The sequence below is a fragment of the Lissotriton helveticus genome, chromosome 3_1 (genome assembly GCF_964261635.1).
Source record: "Lissotriton helveticus chromosome 3_1, aLisHel1.1, whole genome shotgun sequence".
Taxonomy (NCBI): domain Eukaryota; kingdom Metazoa; phylum Chordata; class Amphibia; order Caudata; family Salamandridae; genus Lissotriton; species Lissotriton helveticus.
Genome location: NC_136061.1, coordinates 132,633,361 through 132,650,451, shown reverse-complemented (window position 1 = coordinate 132,650,451; position 17,091 = coordinate 132,633,361).

The window sequence follows — 17,091 nt, the reverse complement described above, 5'->3', positions numbered from 1 at the left end:
TGCCTCTCATCGAGATTCCTGTAGATCAAGAAGGTCCCTATGTTCATAGTCAAGTATTAGGGAAAGACAGAAAGTTTCTGATTGATACAGGGGCAAGTAGGACGACTATTAGTCATGACGAGGTTCCAGGGGCTCCGCTCTCAGGCTCTAGAAATATTTCCCTTGGATTTTCAGGAAAGCCAATTGTAAACGAGATATCAAAGCCAGTTACTCTAGAAGTTGGTCCATTGTCCCGAACTACTGACCTATTACTTACGAAATCATGTCCAGAAAATTTGTTAGGCATTAAGACACTGAAAGAATTAGGTGCAGTTATATGTTGTTCCCCAGAGGGAATACTTTTGTTTTTGCGTGACTTTAAGGGTCACTATGTTTTACGAGATTTTGATCCAAGATTGTCTAATGTTCCGCAGCATCTATGGGCGCAAGGTCCAACTGATGTTGGTTTTATGCAAATCACACCCCATCGTGTGACTCTCAAGCAAGGTATAGTCCTGCCACGAATCAGACAGTACAGATTGCCACCTGAGGCTGTAGCAGCCTTATCCAAAATTATTGACGAGCTCATGGCTCAAGGAGTTGTTGTAGAAACTGACTCCAATGTATGTAATTCTCCTATCATTCCAGTCATGAAACGTACTGATCCAAATGCACCCCCAGTATATCGATTAGTGATTGACCTTCGAGAACTCAATAAATGTATCATTCCCCAGTACCCAGTTGTTCCAGATATCTCATCTTTGTTGACAGCTATTGATCCTGAGGCAATATTCTTTACCGTAATCGACCTCAAGAATGCATTTTTCAGTGTCCCGATTCATCCAGACAGCCAGTACCTTTTCGGTTTTTGTTTAAATGGAAGGAGCTATAAATTTACACGAGCTCCTCAAGGTTTCACAGAAAGTCCTAGTATTTACAGTCAAGCACTTAAGAGACAACTGGACAACATTCACATGCCAACTGACACTGCCCTGCTCCAATATGTCGATGATCTACTGATCACAGCCCGTTCTGAACGTGACTGCGAGCGAGCATCACTTACAGTTCTGTACTTCCTAGCCGAGATGGGGCACAAGGTGTCCCCTTCAAAGCTTCAATTCTGTGTCCAGCAAGTGATCTACTTAGGCCACTTACTGTCCAAGAGGGGTAGGCAGTTGCCACCCGACCGTATCCAGTTAATAGCGAGTCTTCCACAGCCCAAGACACAGAAGGAGGTACGAGCTTTTATCGGCCTTACTTCTTATTGCAGACAATGGATTCCTCAGTATGCATTTCTAGCCAAGCCACTGATACAGTTAACGACACAGGAGGCAGCCGTATCGACTGTTCTCCCTTGGACATCTGAGCATACACTTAGTTTTAATGAATTGAAGAAAGCTTTATGCCAAGCACCTGTTTTAGCAACACCGAACTACAGTAAGCCTTTCACACTTTTTGTCACAGAACGTGATGGTACAGCATTATCTGTTCTTACACAAGATCAAGCAGGACAATACAAGCCCTGTGCTTATTTTTCGAGCACACTAGATCCAGTAGCCCAGGCTCTGCCTGCGTGCCTCAAGTCAGTTGCAGCCACAGCACTAGCTATCAGACAAAGTGATTCCATAGTATTAGGACACTCCTTGACAGTACAAGTTCCACACTCCGTGGAAGTTCTTCTAAACCGAACACAGACTCAGCACTTGACAATTGCACGTTTGACAGGTTATGAACTGACACTATTCCAGCCACACATAGAAATCAGACGCTGCAACGTTCTAAATCCTGCTACACTGTTACCGTCAGTTACTTCAAATCCTGCCACACATGATTGTGTGGAAGTTGTTAACACTATGACAAAGCCAAGACAAGATCTGACAGATATTCCATTACCAGATCCCGACCTGACACTTTATGTGGATGGTTCATGTATGAGAACAAGTACAGGAGAATTAGTAGCCGCGTATGCAGTGACTACTGACACTGAAGTTATTGAAACACACCGTATTGACACCCTGTCTGCTCAAGCAGCAGAGCTAGTCGCTCTGACACAAGCCTGCATACGTGCCAAGAACCTGAAAGTTAATATTTACACAGATTCACGCTACGCATTCGGAGTCGTACACGACTTTGGAGTGCTCTGGCAAGAGAGAGGTTTCATGACTTCTCATGGAACCAAGATTCAGCATGGGTTCCTTATTCAAGCTCTGTTAGATGCAATACATTTACCGACATCTATCGCTATCATGAAATGCAAAGCACATACTAAAGTTACTGACATTATTTCCCAAGGTAATGATCTAGCAGATCGAACAGCCAAGCTTACAGCACAGACTCCAGACATACCAGTTAACAAGACACCGACATCCATTCTAGACCAGACTACTTGTATGACAGTTAAGGACCCTACTCAAGATATCATAGATATCCAGTTACATGCTACTCCTGAAGAAATTAAGAAATGGTCCGAACAAGGAGGGGTCCAGACAGATCAGGGATGGGTGACGAAGGGAAAAGCCACATGGTTTCTCCCCGACTCTATGGTTCAAGTCATTATCAATACCGCACATAGTCCAGCACACTTAGGAGAAAAAGCCATGATAGACAGTATCCAGAACATTTGGTTCAACAAGCATTTACGAGCTGCAGCCAAGCAGAAAGTCCGTACCTGTATGATATGTTGCCAGTTCAATCCAGGTAAAAGTGTCCCGGTGGAACAAGGTGGATTCCAGCCTCCTGACCACCCTTTTGAAGTCCTCCAGATGGATTATATTCAGATGGAGCGATGTTGAGGTTTCAAGTATGTCCTTGTAGTTGTATGCGCTTTGTCCAGGTGGACAGAAGCATATCCAGTCCCAGATTATACAGCCGCGACCACTGCCAAGCAGTTGGTTCGTGAATTCTTCCCCCGCTATGGACTTCCTAGGGTCGTGTATTCTGATAACGGCCAGCCATTCTCATCTGAACTAATGAAGCACGTTTCCCTTTTGTTAGGGTACCAGTGGAAGTTCCATTGTGTACGCCATCCAGAAGCAGCCGGTCTCGTAGAGAGACTTAATCAAACCTTGAAAATCCGCATTGCCAAAGTCTGTCAAGAAAAAGGTGTAGACTGGTTAGTAGCTCTGCCAGTCGCTCTGTTCTATATGCGCATGGTCGCACATTCCAGATCAGGTCTGTCCCCTTATGAGGTCGTATTCGGCCGCCCCCCGAATATGTGGGGTACACCCAGACCCCGAAGTATTACAGATGTTTCCAGTAATATGCTGACAGATTACCTAGCTTCCTTGATGTCTGCCCTACACTCTTGTCGTTCACAGGTTGCTGCTGCATTTCCCGACAATACTGAAGTCAAGCCACACGAGGTCCTTCCCGGCTCCCTGGTTTTAATCCGGAATTTCGATCGTTCAAGTCCGCTGGAGCCTCGCTGGAAGGAGCCGAAGTTAGTCCTTTTGACCACCCGCACAGCCGTGAAGTTGGAAGGCAGAAAAGGCTGGGTGCATCTGTCTCACGTCAAGAAATTTCATGGACTAAGACCTAAAACTTTAAATAACACTTCTACAGACACTTTTATCAAGGACTGTCCCGCTAATGACTTTGATTCAAAGGATCCCCTGTTAGACAAAACTCCGCAACAGGAGTATAAACAGAAGCTTCGGTCTAGTAAAATAAGTCAGCCAGTTTAATTGTCTAAGTCCCCCTGGGTGAAACGGTTAGACAGGTATCTGACATGTATGAGATAGACCCCCATAGTGAGAGAGTTAGTCAAAACTCAATCCGATGTATCGTTTTTCTAAGTTTTATATTGTTTTTGAGTCTGATGGTTACCTGCACGAGTTATGCATTTCATTTATGTTTTCCAATTTCTCATGTAAATAAGTTTTCTAATGCTACATTAGAGCATACGTTTAGTGATCTGCCTCCTCACGAACTATCTTATCGTCTTGCTATGCGCAACAATACATTTATCCGTATGTTACATTATTCACACCAGACCAGCAATGCCACTAATTGTTGGGTGTGTGGTCGACTCCCCCCTTTCCAGACACCGAAGGGAGTTCTGCCACTGTTTCCTTATCCGTTTTCACATAATGGTTCATGTGGAGCCTGGTCCATGTTAACGTCATCCACAACAGATATGTCCTTTCTGAATAGTACATGTTTTCCAGACAAGCAAGGTCTTCCCCACAGAACAGGGTTAGATCTAGAAAATGAAGTTTATAATTTGGGTAATTATTCTTCGAATTTTATGGTCTTGAATGTTCAGTCTGATCCTACTCCAGACTTACCTGCTATTTCAGTACTACCAGTCAAAGGCGAATTATGTGTCAGAAATAATGGTTCCGTACATGTAGGACATAGTGATTGCACTACTATTGTTAAGTATAGTGACAGTGGGAAATCTATTTTCAAAGCTTCACGTCATTCTTATTTTGTTTGTGGTCAGACCGCATATGTTCGTCTGCCCCTCGATTGGGATGGAACCTGTTACATTGCCTTCCTACTGCCACCAGTTTTTCTAGCCCCATCTGATTATCACAGAAACACACATCTAGTACACATTAGACATAGAAGGGAGATCGAGTCCCCGATTGTCGATCAAACTGAAACTGCTCTAGAACAGTATACAGATTTCAATAAAGGTTTCTTCTTCTTTATAGGACCTATCCAGAATAGTAAGTTAATCCGTAGGTTAACAAGAACCCTTGAAGCAGTAGTGAATGAGACTGCCTCTGCCCTAGGTAACTTAACCGAAGAACAATCTGCTATGAGATTTGTCGTGCTCCAAAATCGTCTCGTTCTTGACGTCATACTGGCCGATAGAGGAGGAGCATGTAGAGTCATCGGATCTAGTTGCTGCATTTTCATTCCTAATAACGCGCCGTCTGTTTATTCAGCTATAACCAGACTTCATAAAATTGCCCATCAGTTACACCAGAATCCAGGCACCTGGACATGGTCCGGTTGGTTCTGGAGTATAATTTCTGCCTGGGGATGGAAAGTATTGTCATTTCTAGGTATTGCAGTAGCGATCATATTCAGTTGCTGCCTCTGTATACAATGTGGCCCTGCGATTTGCGGCATTTGTGCTACCTCTTGTATTCCTAGTCCCAAGTCCCGTCCTAGATCCCGTTCCAAGACAATTCGCGACGAGCAAATGATACTGTATGAAATGATAGATGGTATCATGAATATTGATGTTTCCTGATGGAAACGTAGTGACAAGGAGGGAATGTGGAAAAGTAAATTTTGCCATGTTCTGTGTCCCTACGTGTTCCCCATCTTATGCTATATGTGCATGATTAATATGCGTATGTATTCCCTTATGATCAATTAACAACGCAATTTCAGTTGTGTCCAACTCTAGTATGCCAGTTCCAGTTCTCGTGAAAGCTACGAGTATTAGGCCTATGTAAAGTTATGTTGCCACGTTTCACAGTGTGCACGTTATTTCATTGTAAAGTCCCCGTTTCTAGGCCTCAAAAGGGCCCGGACTCAGATTCAGCTCCTGTCTCCTGAACCCTCTCCGAGGAGCGATACAGCCCCCACCTGTATCCCTGACCCTTCACTTACTTCCTGCCTCACAGTGCCCGGCTCGGCCTGGCTCTGCCTGCTGGTCTGCCAAGAGTATGTTATGATTCTAGTTATCTGTCCAGCTCTCCTTCCCTGCATTCCTAAGCTACTGAATCGCATCAATAGCTTCCGTCACAGTCTAGCTTTTATGTCTCCATGTAAGAGAAATACTGTATTAATGGTCATTTAATATTCCTCAACACGCACTACATGTTGAATTATGCATGCACCAGTCTTAGAGTCTGTTCGCCTTTACCCCGATAACTTTTGGATTCTATCAACATGTTCTCTAAACATCAGATACTAGATAGTGTTTAGGTACATGTCGCTCTGACTCTCCAGACTTCAGTCTCTCCTTCTAGCGCAGAAGTCATAGCCCCCAGCTTCTCCCTAGTAACACGTCATTGCCAGCTTGCGCGCACCACTAGGTTAGAGGTCCCGGCTCCTTAAGTAGCCCCCTCCATGTTTCCGCCCCATTTATGACATATTCTGTTACGTTTACATCACATGTCTATGTATACGCCCTGTTCACGCCTCTTGTTACACCTACTTTCTGCCTTATCTTTCGTGACTGCTACAGGCCCTGCCCACTGTTACGCCTATTGTATTGAACATCATGTATTTTGTTTAACTATATATACTTGTGCACTGTTATTAAAAGTTAGCTGTTGTCCCGATCCTGCCCCCGGCAGCGCTGCCAATCCTGCAGGTTGTCCTGTTCCTGTCCTTTATGCTGTATTAAACCTGCAAACTCTAGCTACCTCGAATCTTGACTCTTATTTATTGAGCTATCTGTTATTGTATGTCTAGTCAAAATTAGAGGTATTATTTATTTATTTACCACACGTGCGCACCATTTTCCGCTGAAGTGAGGGGGCCCCCATGGCCCCTGGAGCATGAGGGCCCCGCACCCTGGGGCTGTGGGGGCCTGTGTTACGCCCCTCCTCTTCCCCTCTCAGAGGAGCAGTGGAAGACGCTTTCTGTGAGGAAGAGTGGGAGGGGGATCTGCTCTTGTAAGGGGCCTGGCAGGCTCGCTCAAAGTGAAAGAGTAACAAAGTTATGTTTTTTTTTCACATCACTTCTGAGTCAGCCCACAGCGCAGAGCAGCTCAAAGCAGGCTGAAAATATCATCTGCATTACAGGAGACACTGTGTCTGACACACAACCTGGAGGACCAAGATGAGGCCCCCCCCTTCATGTATAGAAGAGTGGCGGCCCCCCCGCACTGCGGGGGCTGCGTGGGTGTCCGTTACGCCTTTGCAGCAATCCCTTGCTCCTATGCATATGTCAATAGATTTTCAAATTACTCTAGTAATAACTACAAAATCAGCAGTACTTAATATCTGTATCCTTTTCTTTAACTGTTCTAACAGAAATGAACTGTGTTGAGTGGATTTTCATTGAGAATAAGGTGTGGTCCCTATGTAGCCAATGGAAAGAGTGCCTTTCGCTGTGTAAACGCGTAGATCTGCTGTGCCCTTCGGCATATTCACGGTGCCACAAAAACCCATAAATCGATCAACTACGCATACAGTAAAATAGAGTGATCAAAGGGGTTGACCTCAAATATATCTACTCTAATTGCAAGTTGAAAATATATAAAGAATTTAATTTTTAAAAATATCAGTTGTATTCCGATCATGTTATGGCAATACAAAACCCCTGCGTTATTGCAGCTAGACTGTGTAACGGTACAGCAGGAGATCTGCTGTATCCCAAAAAAAAAAATATAATAAAATCAGGATAATACTGACCTGCAAATTAAGAAACTTTGCAAAGTTTTTAAAAAAAATTATACAAATTTTCTAGAAAAAAACATTACAAATGAAAAAGCAAACATACACATATAAAAATAGAAGCAGAAATATACTTTTAAATAATGCACAACCAGCGGGCGGAAGCTATCAAAGTGCTCTCGCTTGCTGGAAGTAGAGCTTTCATCTCTTTGGGGCATGGATAGAGATAAACTATTGCTTTCGCAAGTAGGGAGCTGCATTTCCAGCAGCTCCCTTCATGTCGGAATCTTGCTGTCTCCCACAGTAAGCGGGGATTTGACTGGGACAGCAGGGTCGTTAAGGATCCCCACGCAGTCCGAACAGAATCAGACAAAATAAAGGTCAGAAAGAGGCAGAATAAAGGTCAGCAACAAGCACAAAGAGGCAAAATAAAGGTCGGAAAAGAGCAGGAAGAGGCAAAATAAAGGTGAGAAATGAGCAGAATGGGGCAGAATAAAGGTCAACCACTAGCAGAAAGAAGCAAGCTAAAGGTGATAAACGAGCATAAAGAGGCAAAATAAAGGTCGACTGCGAGCAGAAAGAGGTAAGATAACATTGAGAAACAGGCTGAATAAAGGTCAGAAACGAGCAGAAGGAGGCAGAATAGGGGTCAGCAACAAGCATAAAGAGGCAAAAAATGGTCGGCAAAGAGTAGAAAGTCAAAATAAAGGTGAGAAATTAGCAGAAAGATGCAGAATAAAGGTCAACTACTAGCAGAAAGAGGCAAGTTAAAGGTGAGAAACTAGCAGAAAGAGGCAGTATAAAGATAAACTACGAGCAGAAAGAGGCATAATATAGGTAAGAAACGAGCAGAAAGAGGCTCAATAGAGGTCAGAAACGAGCAGCATCAGGCAGAATAAAGGTGATAAATGAGCAGCAAGAGGCAGAATATAGATCAGTAACGGGCAGAAAAAGGGAACATAAAGGTGAGAAACAAGCAGAAAGAGGCAGAATCGAGGTCAGAAACAAGCAGAAAGAGACAGAATAGACCTCCAAAACTAGTAGCAAGAGACGGAATAAAGATCAGAAACTAACAGAAAGAGGCAGAATAAAGGTCCAAAACAAGCAGAAAGAGGCAGAATAATGGACAGAAACAAGGAGAAAGAGGAAAAACAATGATGAGAAACTAACTGAAAGAGGTAGAATTGTATTCAGAAATGAGCAAAAAGGCAAAATAGGTCAGAAATGAGTAGCAAGGCGCAAATTCAGAAACGATCAGAAAGAGGCAGACTAATGATGAGAAACAAGCAGAAGGCAAAATAAAGGTCAGCAATGAGTAGAAAGAAGCAAGTTAAAGGTGATAATGGAGCAGAAAGATGCAGCATATAGTTCACATGGGAGCAGAAAGAGGCAGAATAAAGGTCAGAAAAGATCAGAAAGAGGCACAGTAGAGGTCAGAAACTAGCAGCAAGAAGCAAAATAAAGGTGAGAAACAAGCGGAAAAAGGCAAAATAAAGGTCTGCAACAAGCAGCAAGAGCCAGAAAAAGCTCAGAAACAAGCTGAAAGAGGCAAAATAAAGATAAGAAATGACCAATAGGTGGCAGAATAAAGGAAAGCACTGAGTAGAAAGATGCAAGATCAAGGTGGGAAACAAGCAGAAAGGCAGAATAAAGTTCAGAAGGGAGCAGCAAGAGCCAGAATAAAGGTCAGAAACAAGCAGAAAGAGGTAAAGTAGAGGTCAGAAACTAGCTGCAAGAAACAAAATAAAGATGAGAAACGAGCAGATAGATGCAGAATAACACCAGAAGGGAGCAGAACGAGGCAAAATAGAGGTCAGAAACCAGCTCAAAGAGGCAAAATAGAGGTCAGAAACTAGCAGGAAGAGGCAAACTAGCAGTGGGAAACATGTAGAAAGAGGCAAAATAAGATGAGAAATAAGTGGAAAGAGGCAAAATAGAGGTCATAAAGGAGCAGGAATAGACACAATAAAGGTCAGTAGCAAGCAGAAAGAGGTAAAATAATGGGTAGAACGAGAATGGGTAACATAGAGGGCAGGAGTGAGCAGAGACACAGCAGAAAAATTAGCAGAGCAGGCAGTAGACTGCAGGCAAGCTGGACAGGAGGAACGTCATAAGGGGAGCTGGCATGAGGACCTGTTCCATGTGCCCCAAGACCTGTTCCATGTGCAACTACCTTTTTTTTTTACTGTGCATCCACTGACAGACCCACTCATTAACTCACACACCACACTCGCAGACTCACTTAGAGACTCACTCACACGTGTATCCATTCACAGATCCATTTGAGCACTCATTTACCCACTCATAGACCCACTGAGAGACACTTACTCATGAACCTACTCAGAGACTCACACACCCACTTGCAGACCCACTCAGACACTCACGTACCCACTCACAGACTCTTGCATGCTCTCACAGACACAATCACTCATCCACCTACTCACTGTCCCACTCAGACACTTGCTACCATTCACAGACCCACTGAGAGATTCATGCATCCACTCACAGATCACTCAGACTTACACACACGCACTGACTGGCCCACTCGAAAGCTCACTCACAGACCCACTGAGAGATTCGCAGAACCACTCACAGACCCACTCAGACACTCGCGCATACATTCATACACCCACTCACCTACATATGCAGCCACTCTCCACACCCACTTCCAAAGGTTACAGTTAGGAAAAAAACATTGACATTAATTGAAAAATACAAAGGTTACAGGGATGTTATAGTTACTAAATAGAATTTAAAAAAATGTAGAAATTCGCTGACAAAAACAAAGGTTACATGGGCGTTATAGTGAAGCTAAGATTTCACTCGTACAAAACCATGGAAATTAAGCAGTCATAGTTACCTAAGAGAACAATAACTTACGGCCCTGCAATGCACTGCTTATGACCTCACATATGACATCACTCATGACATGGTCAGTGACATCACTCATGACATCTCAAATGACATTACTGATTACATCATCCACAGAACCACCCATACACCCATTACCACTCCTAAATAATCACTCAAACACCCACTCACACACTCACACAACCAGTAACAATCCTATTCACAGACCTATACAACTACTGACATACACACTCACCTACTTTTACAGCCACTTTCACAACCACTCACCCATATAACCACTAACACACCCACAAAACAAACCACTGATACACCCACTCACAGACCCATAACGTGACTCAAATACACACTCACACACCTATAAAACCACTTACCCATTCACTCATCCATACAGCCACTTACAGAGCTACCCATACAGCCAGTTACACATCCATTCACTCATCCACAAAGCCACTTACTTACCCATTCACACATTTATAAGTACTCGCATTCCCACTCACCTATATAGCCACTCATACAGATACCCGCAGTGCAAAATAGCCACTCACATACCGATACACCCAGTAAAACAGCCACTCTTACTCATACATCCACATACACACCCAGTCACTTACCCGTAAAGCCATTCCCACAGCCACCCATATAGCCACTCACATATATACTCACCCACCCATGGAGCCACTCACACAGCCACTCAGTCACCGAAATAGCCAAGTAAACACAGTCACCCACCCACCCATACTGCCACTCACACAGCTACTCATCCACGCACACAGCTACTCACTCACCCAGTTATACACCCAAAGAGCCACTCACACACCCATTAATACACACAGTGACTCATAAACTATGGTAAAAAAGGACTCACTCTGTAGTACACAAAGAATACTAATTTAACTTTTGTAGTACCTTGGTAAATAAGTTTAACACCATTTTGTTTTTTAGAAAACACGCACTGGATGATGTCATCAGTAATGTCCTTGACCATGTCATGAGTGATATATATGTGAGATCATAAGCAGTGCATTGCTGGGACGTAAGTTATAGTTAACTCAGGTAACTATAACTGTTGAATTTTTATGGTTTTGTATGAGTGAAATTTAAGCCTAACTATAACTTCCCTGTAAACTTTGTTTTAAAAAAAATGTTATTTCCTGTTACATGTAACCTTTAAGAGTGAGGCTGTATAGGTAGGTTAGTGGGTGTCTAAGTCTCTGAGTGGGTGAGTGAGTAGGTGCGTGAATGTCTTAGTGGGTCTGCAAGTGGTTGTGTAAGTGTCGGAGTGAATCTGTAAGTGTCTGAGTGGGTCTGGGAGTGGGTGCGTGAGTCTCTGGGTGGATCTGTGAACGGTAACTAGTCCTGGGTGTAAATTTCCACTCTGCTGCTGGAATTCGGCAACTCTTCATTCTGCAAAGAATGCGGAGTTACGGATAAACTCTGCTCTCTACAATGTAGCAAATGTTTTTGTGCAAAATGTGAGCATGGTAGAGCTCAAGCGACCGCAGCTACAACCTGTAGTGCGCCAGGAGGCCCCTGTGCATAGTGGTTGAGGAAGGGGGCAGGGCTTCTGATAACGTCTCAGCTATCCGGTATTGTGCTAAATTGTGCTAAATTGTGGCAACAATAGGGGGTTCCTGGTCCCCATTGACCCTCAGCAGCCAAGGGGACTTCACCCACTACCAGTAGTGCTCCACCAGGCCCCTGTGCAGACTGGTTGAGAAATAGGGCGGGCCTTAGCAATCTTGCAGTGGGGGACTTACTGTTGCAACTATAGAGGTTCTTGGCCCCCACCCACCCTCAGCAGCCAAGGTGACTTCTTCCCCCAACCAGTAGTGTGCAGGGAGGCCCGTGTGCAGAGGGGTTGAGAAAGGGGGCGGGCCTCCGATGAGCTCTCACCAAACTCATTTCAGACCTTTATTCGGCCTCTTTCTGCTCGTTTCGGACCTTTATTTTGCCTCTTTCTGGTCATTTATCACCTTTATTTTGCCTCTTTCTGGTCATTTATCACCTTTATAATGCCTCTTTCCGCTTGTTTCTCACATTTATTCACCCTCTTTTGGCTCGTTTCTCACAATTTTGTTTGCCTCTTTGTGCTCGTTGCTGACCTTTATTTTGCCTCTTTCTGCTTGTTTCTCACCTTTATCATCCCCCTGTCTGCTCGTATCTGACCTGTTATTCTCCCTCTTTTTGCTCGTTTCTCACCTTTATCTTGCCTCTTTCTGCTTGCTGCTGCCCTTTATTCTGCCTCTTTCTGCTCTGTCCTGATCTTTATTATGCCTCTTGCTGCTCGTTTCCGCCCTCTAGTTTGCCTCTTTCTGCTCGTTTCTGACTTTTTATCTGCCTCTTTCTGCTTGTTTCAGACCTTTATTCTGCATCTTATTGTTCGTTTCGGACCTGTATTTTGCTTTTATCTGCTTGTTTCTGATCTTTCTCCGGCCTCTTTCTGCTATTTTCTAACATTTATTTTGCCTCTTTGTGCTCGTTTCTCTTCTGCTCATTGCTAACCTTTATTTTGCCTATTTCTGGCCTTTATTCTACCTCTTTCAGCAAATTTCTGATCTTTATTTTGCCTCTTTCTGCTCATTTCTAACATTTACGATCCATCATCCCCTTTCGTATCGCTTTGTTCGCCCTAAGTGTGGCAGGGTATGCTCAGACGTGAGTCCCTTGCTCACTTGGCCACTGGATTCAAGATAGCCTGGCTGATGAGGATTATGAATCCGAAACCGGTCCCAGGATGCTTGTTTCCAGTCCAGGGAAGACATGGCTTGGCAGTTCGGGCTGGACTGTTCCCATAAGGCACAGGGTCAGACTGATTTGCATATAGCCATGTCTGAACTGGGGTGGCCGAGTGAGCTAAAGAATGGTGATGGATTAAACCCAGATCAGTTGACTGGGGGTGAGTGTTTAATTTGCTCAAGCGCTCCGTCCATCATCCCCTTTCGTATCGCTTTGTTCGCCCTAAGTGTGGCAGGGTATGCTCAGACGTGAGTCCCTTGCTCACTTGGCCACTGGATTCAAGATAGCCTGGCTGATGAGGATTATGAATCCGAAACCGGTCCCAGGATGCTTGTTTCCGGTCCAGGGAAGACATGGCTTGGCAGTTCGGGCTGGACTGTTCCCATAAGGTACAGGGTCAGACTGATTTGCATATAGCCATGTCTGAACTGGGGTGGCCGAGTGAGCTAAAGAATGGTGATGGATTAAACCCAGATCAGTTGACTGGGGGTGAGTGTTTGATTTGCTCAAGCGCTCCGTCCATCATCCCCTTTCGTATCGCTTTGTTCGCCCTAAGTGTGGCAGGGTATGCTCAGACGTGAGTCCCTTGCTCACTTGGCCACTTGATTCAAGATAGCCTGGCTGATGAGGATTATGAATCCGAAACCGGTCCCAGGATGCTTGTTTCCGGTCCAGGGAAGACATGGCTTGGCAGTTCGGGCTAGACTGTTCCCATAAGGCACAGGGTCAGACTGATTTGCATATAGCCATGTCTGAACTGGGGTGGCCGAGTGAGCTAAAGAATGGTGATGGATTCAACCCAGATCAGTTGACTAGGGGTGAGTGTTTGATTTGCTCAAGCGCTCCGTCCATCATCCCCTTTCGTATCGCTTTGTTCGCCCTAAGTGTGGCAGGGTATGCTCAGACGTGAGTCCCTTGCTCACTTGGCCACTGGATTCAAGATAGCCTGGCTGATGAGGATTATGAATCCGAAACCGGTCCCAGGATGCTTGTTTCCGGTCCAGGGAAGACATGGCTTGGCAGTTCGGGCTGGACTGTTCCCATAAGGCACAGGGTCAGACTGATTTGCATATAGCCATGTCTGAACTGGGGTGGCCGAGTGAGCTAAAGAATGGTGATGGATTAAACCCAGATCAGTTGACTGGGGGTGAGTGTTTAATTTGCTCAAGCGCTCCGTCCATCATCCCCTTTCGTATCGCTTTGTTCGCCCTAAGTGTGGCAGGGTATGCTCAGACGTGAGTCCCTTGCTCACTTGGCCACTGGATTCAAGATAGCCTGGCTGATGAGGATTATGAATCCGAAACCGGTCCCAGGATGCTTGTTTCCGGTCCAGGGAAGACATGGCTTGGCAGTTCGGGCTGGACTGTTCCCATAAGGCACAGGGTCAGACTGATTTGCATATAGCCATGTCTGAACTGGGGTGGCCGAGTGAGCTAAAGAATGTTGATGGATTAAACCCAGATCAGTTGACTGGGGGTGAGTGTTTGATTTGCTCAAGTGCTCCGTCCATCATCCCCTTTCGTATCGCTTTGTTCGCCCTAAGTGTGGCATGGTATGCTCAGACGTGAGTCCCTTGCTCACTTGGCAACTGGATTCAAGATAGCCTGGCTGATGAGGATTATGAATCCGAAACCGGTCCCAGGATGCTTGTTTCCGGTCCAGGGAAGACATGGCTTGGCAGTTCGGGCTGGACTGTTCCCATAAGGCACAGGGTCAGACTGATTTGCATATAGCCATGTCTGAATGGGGTGGCCGAGTGAGCTAAAGAATGGTGATGGATTAAACCCAGATCAGTTGACTGGGGGTGAGTGTTTGATTTGCTCAAGCGCTCCGTCCATCATCCCCTTTCGTATCGCTTTGTTCGCCCTAAGTGTGGCAGGGTATGCTCAGACGTGAGTCCCTTGCTCACTTGGCCACTGGATTCAAGATAGCCTGGCTGATGAGGATTATGAATCCGAAACCGGTTCCAGGATGCTTGTTTCCGGTCCAGGGAAGACATGGCTTGGCAGTTCGGGCTGGACTGTTCCCATAAGGCACAGGGTCAGACTGATTTGCATATAGCCATGTCTGAACTGGGGTGGCCGAGTGAGCTAAAGAATGGTGATGGATTAAACCCAGATCAGTTGACTGGGGGTGAGTGTTTGATTTGCTCAAGCGCTCCGTCCATCATCCCCTTTCGTATCGCTTTGTTCGCCCTAAGTGTGGCAGGGTATGCTCAGACGTGAGTCCCTTGCTCACTTGGCCACTGGATTCAAGATAGCCTGGCTGATGAGGATTATGAATCCGAAACCGGTCCCAGGATGCTTGTTTCCGGTCCAGGGAAGACATGGCTTGGCAGTTCGGGCTGGACTGTTCCCATAAGGCACAGGGTCAGACTGATTTGCATATAGCCATGTCTGAACTGGGGTGGCCGAGTGAGCTAAAGAATGGTGTTGGATTAAACCCAGATCAGTTGACTGGGGGTGAGTGTTTGATTTGCTCAAGCGCTCCGTCCATCATCCCCTTTCGTATCGCTTTGTTCGCCCTAAGTGTGGCAGGGTATGCTCAGACGTGAGTCCCTTGCTCACTTGGCCACTGGATTCAAGATAGCCTGGCTGATGAGGATTATGAATCCGAAACCGGTCCCAGGATGCTTGTTTCCGGTCCAGGGAAGACATGGCTTGGCAGTTCGGGCTGGACTGTTCCCATAAGGCACAGGGTCAGACTGATTTGCATATAGCCATGTCTGAACTGGGGTGGCCGAGTGAGCTAAAGAATGGTGATGGATTAAACCCAGATCAGTTGACTGGGGGTGAGTGTTTGATTTGCTCAAGCGCTCCGTCCATCATCCCCTTTCGTATCGCTTTGTTCGCCCTAAGTGTGGCAGGGTATGCTCAGACGTGAGTCCCTTGCTCACTTGGCCACTGGATTCAAGATAGCCTGGCTGATGAGGATTATGAATCCAAAACCGGTCCCAGGATGCTTGTTTCCGGTCCAGGGAAGACATGGCTTGGCAGTTCGGGCTGGACTGTTCCCATAAGGCACAGGGTCAGACTGATTTGCATATAGCCATGTCTGAACTGGGGTGGCCGAGTGAGCTAAAGAATGGTGATGGATTAAACCCAGATCAGTTGACTGGGGGTGAGTGTTTGATTTGCTCAAGCGCTCCGTCCATCATCCCCTTTCGTATCGCTTTGTTCGCCCTAAGTGTGGCAGGGTATGCTCAGACGTGAGTCCCTTGCTCACTTGGCCACTGGATTCAAGATAGCCTGGCTGATGAGGATTATGAATCCGAAACCGGTCCCAGGATGCTTGTTTCTGGTCCAGGGAAGACATGGCTTGGCAGTTCGGGCTGGACTGTTCCCATAAGGCACAGGTTCAGACTGATTTGCATATAGCCATGTCTGAACTGGGGTGGCCGAGTGAGCTAAAGAATGGTGTTGGATTAAACCCAGATCAGTTGACTGGGGGTGAGTGTTTGATTTGCTCAAGCGCTCCGTCCATCATCCCCTTTCGTATCGCTTTGTTCGCCCTAAGTGTGGCAGGGTATGCTCAGACGTGAGTCCCTTGCTCACTTGGCCACTGGATTCAAGATAGCCTGGCTGATGAGGATTATGAATCCGAAACCGGTCCCAGGATGCTTGTTTCCGGTCCAGGGAAGACATGGCTTGGCAGTTCGGGCTGGACTGTTCCCATAAGGCACAGGGTCAGACTGATTTGCATATAGCCATGTCTGAACTGGGGTGGCCGAGTGAGCTAAAGAATGGTGTTGGATTAAACCCAGATCAGTTGACTGGGGGTGAGTGTTTGATTTGCTCAAGCGCTCCGTCCATCATCCCCTTTCGTATCGCTTTGTTCGCCCTAAGTGTGGCAGGGTATGCTCAGACGTGAGTCCCTTGCTCACTTGGCCACTGGATTCAAGATAGCCTGGCTGATGAGGATTATGAATCCGAAACCGGTCCCAGGATGCTTGTTTCCGGTCCAGGGAAGACATGGCTTGGCAGTTCGGGCTGGACTGTTCCCATAAGGCACAGGGTCAGACTGATTTGCATATAGCCATGTCTGAACTGGGGTGGCCGAGTGAGCTAAAGAATGGTGTTGGATTAAACCCAGATCAGTTGACTGGGGGTGAGTGTTTGATTTGCTCAAGCGCTCCGTCCATCATCCCCTTTCGTATCGCTTTGTTCGCCCTAAGTGTGGCAGGGTATGCTCAGACGTG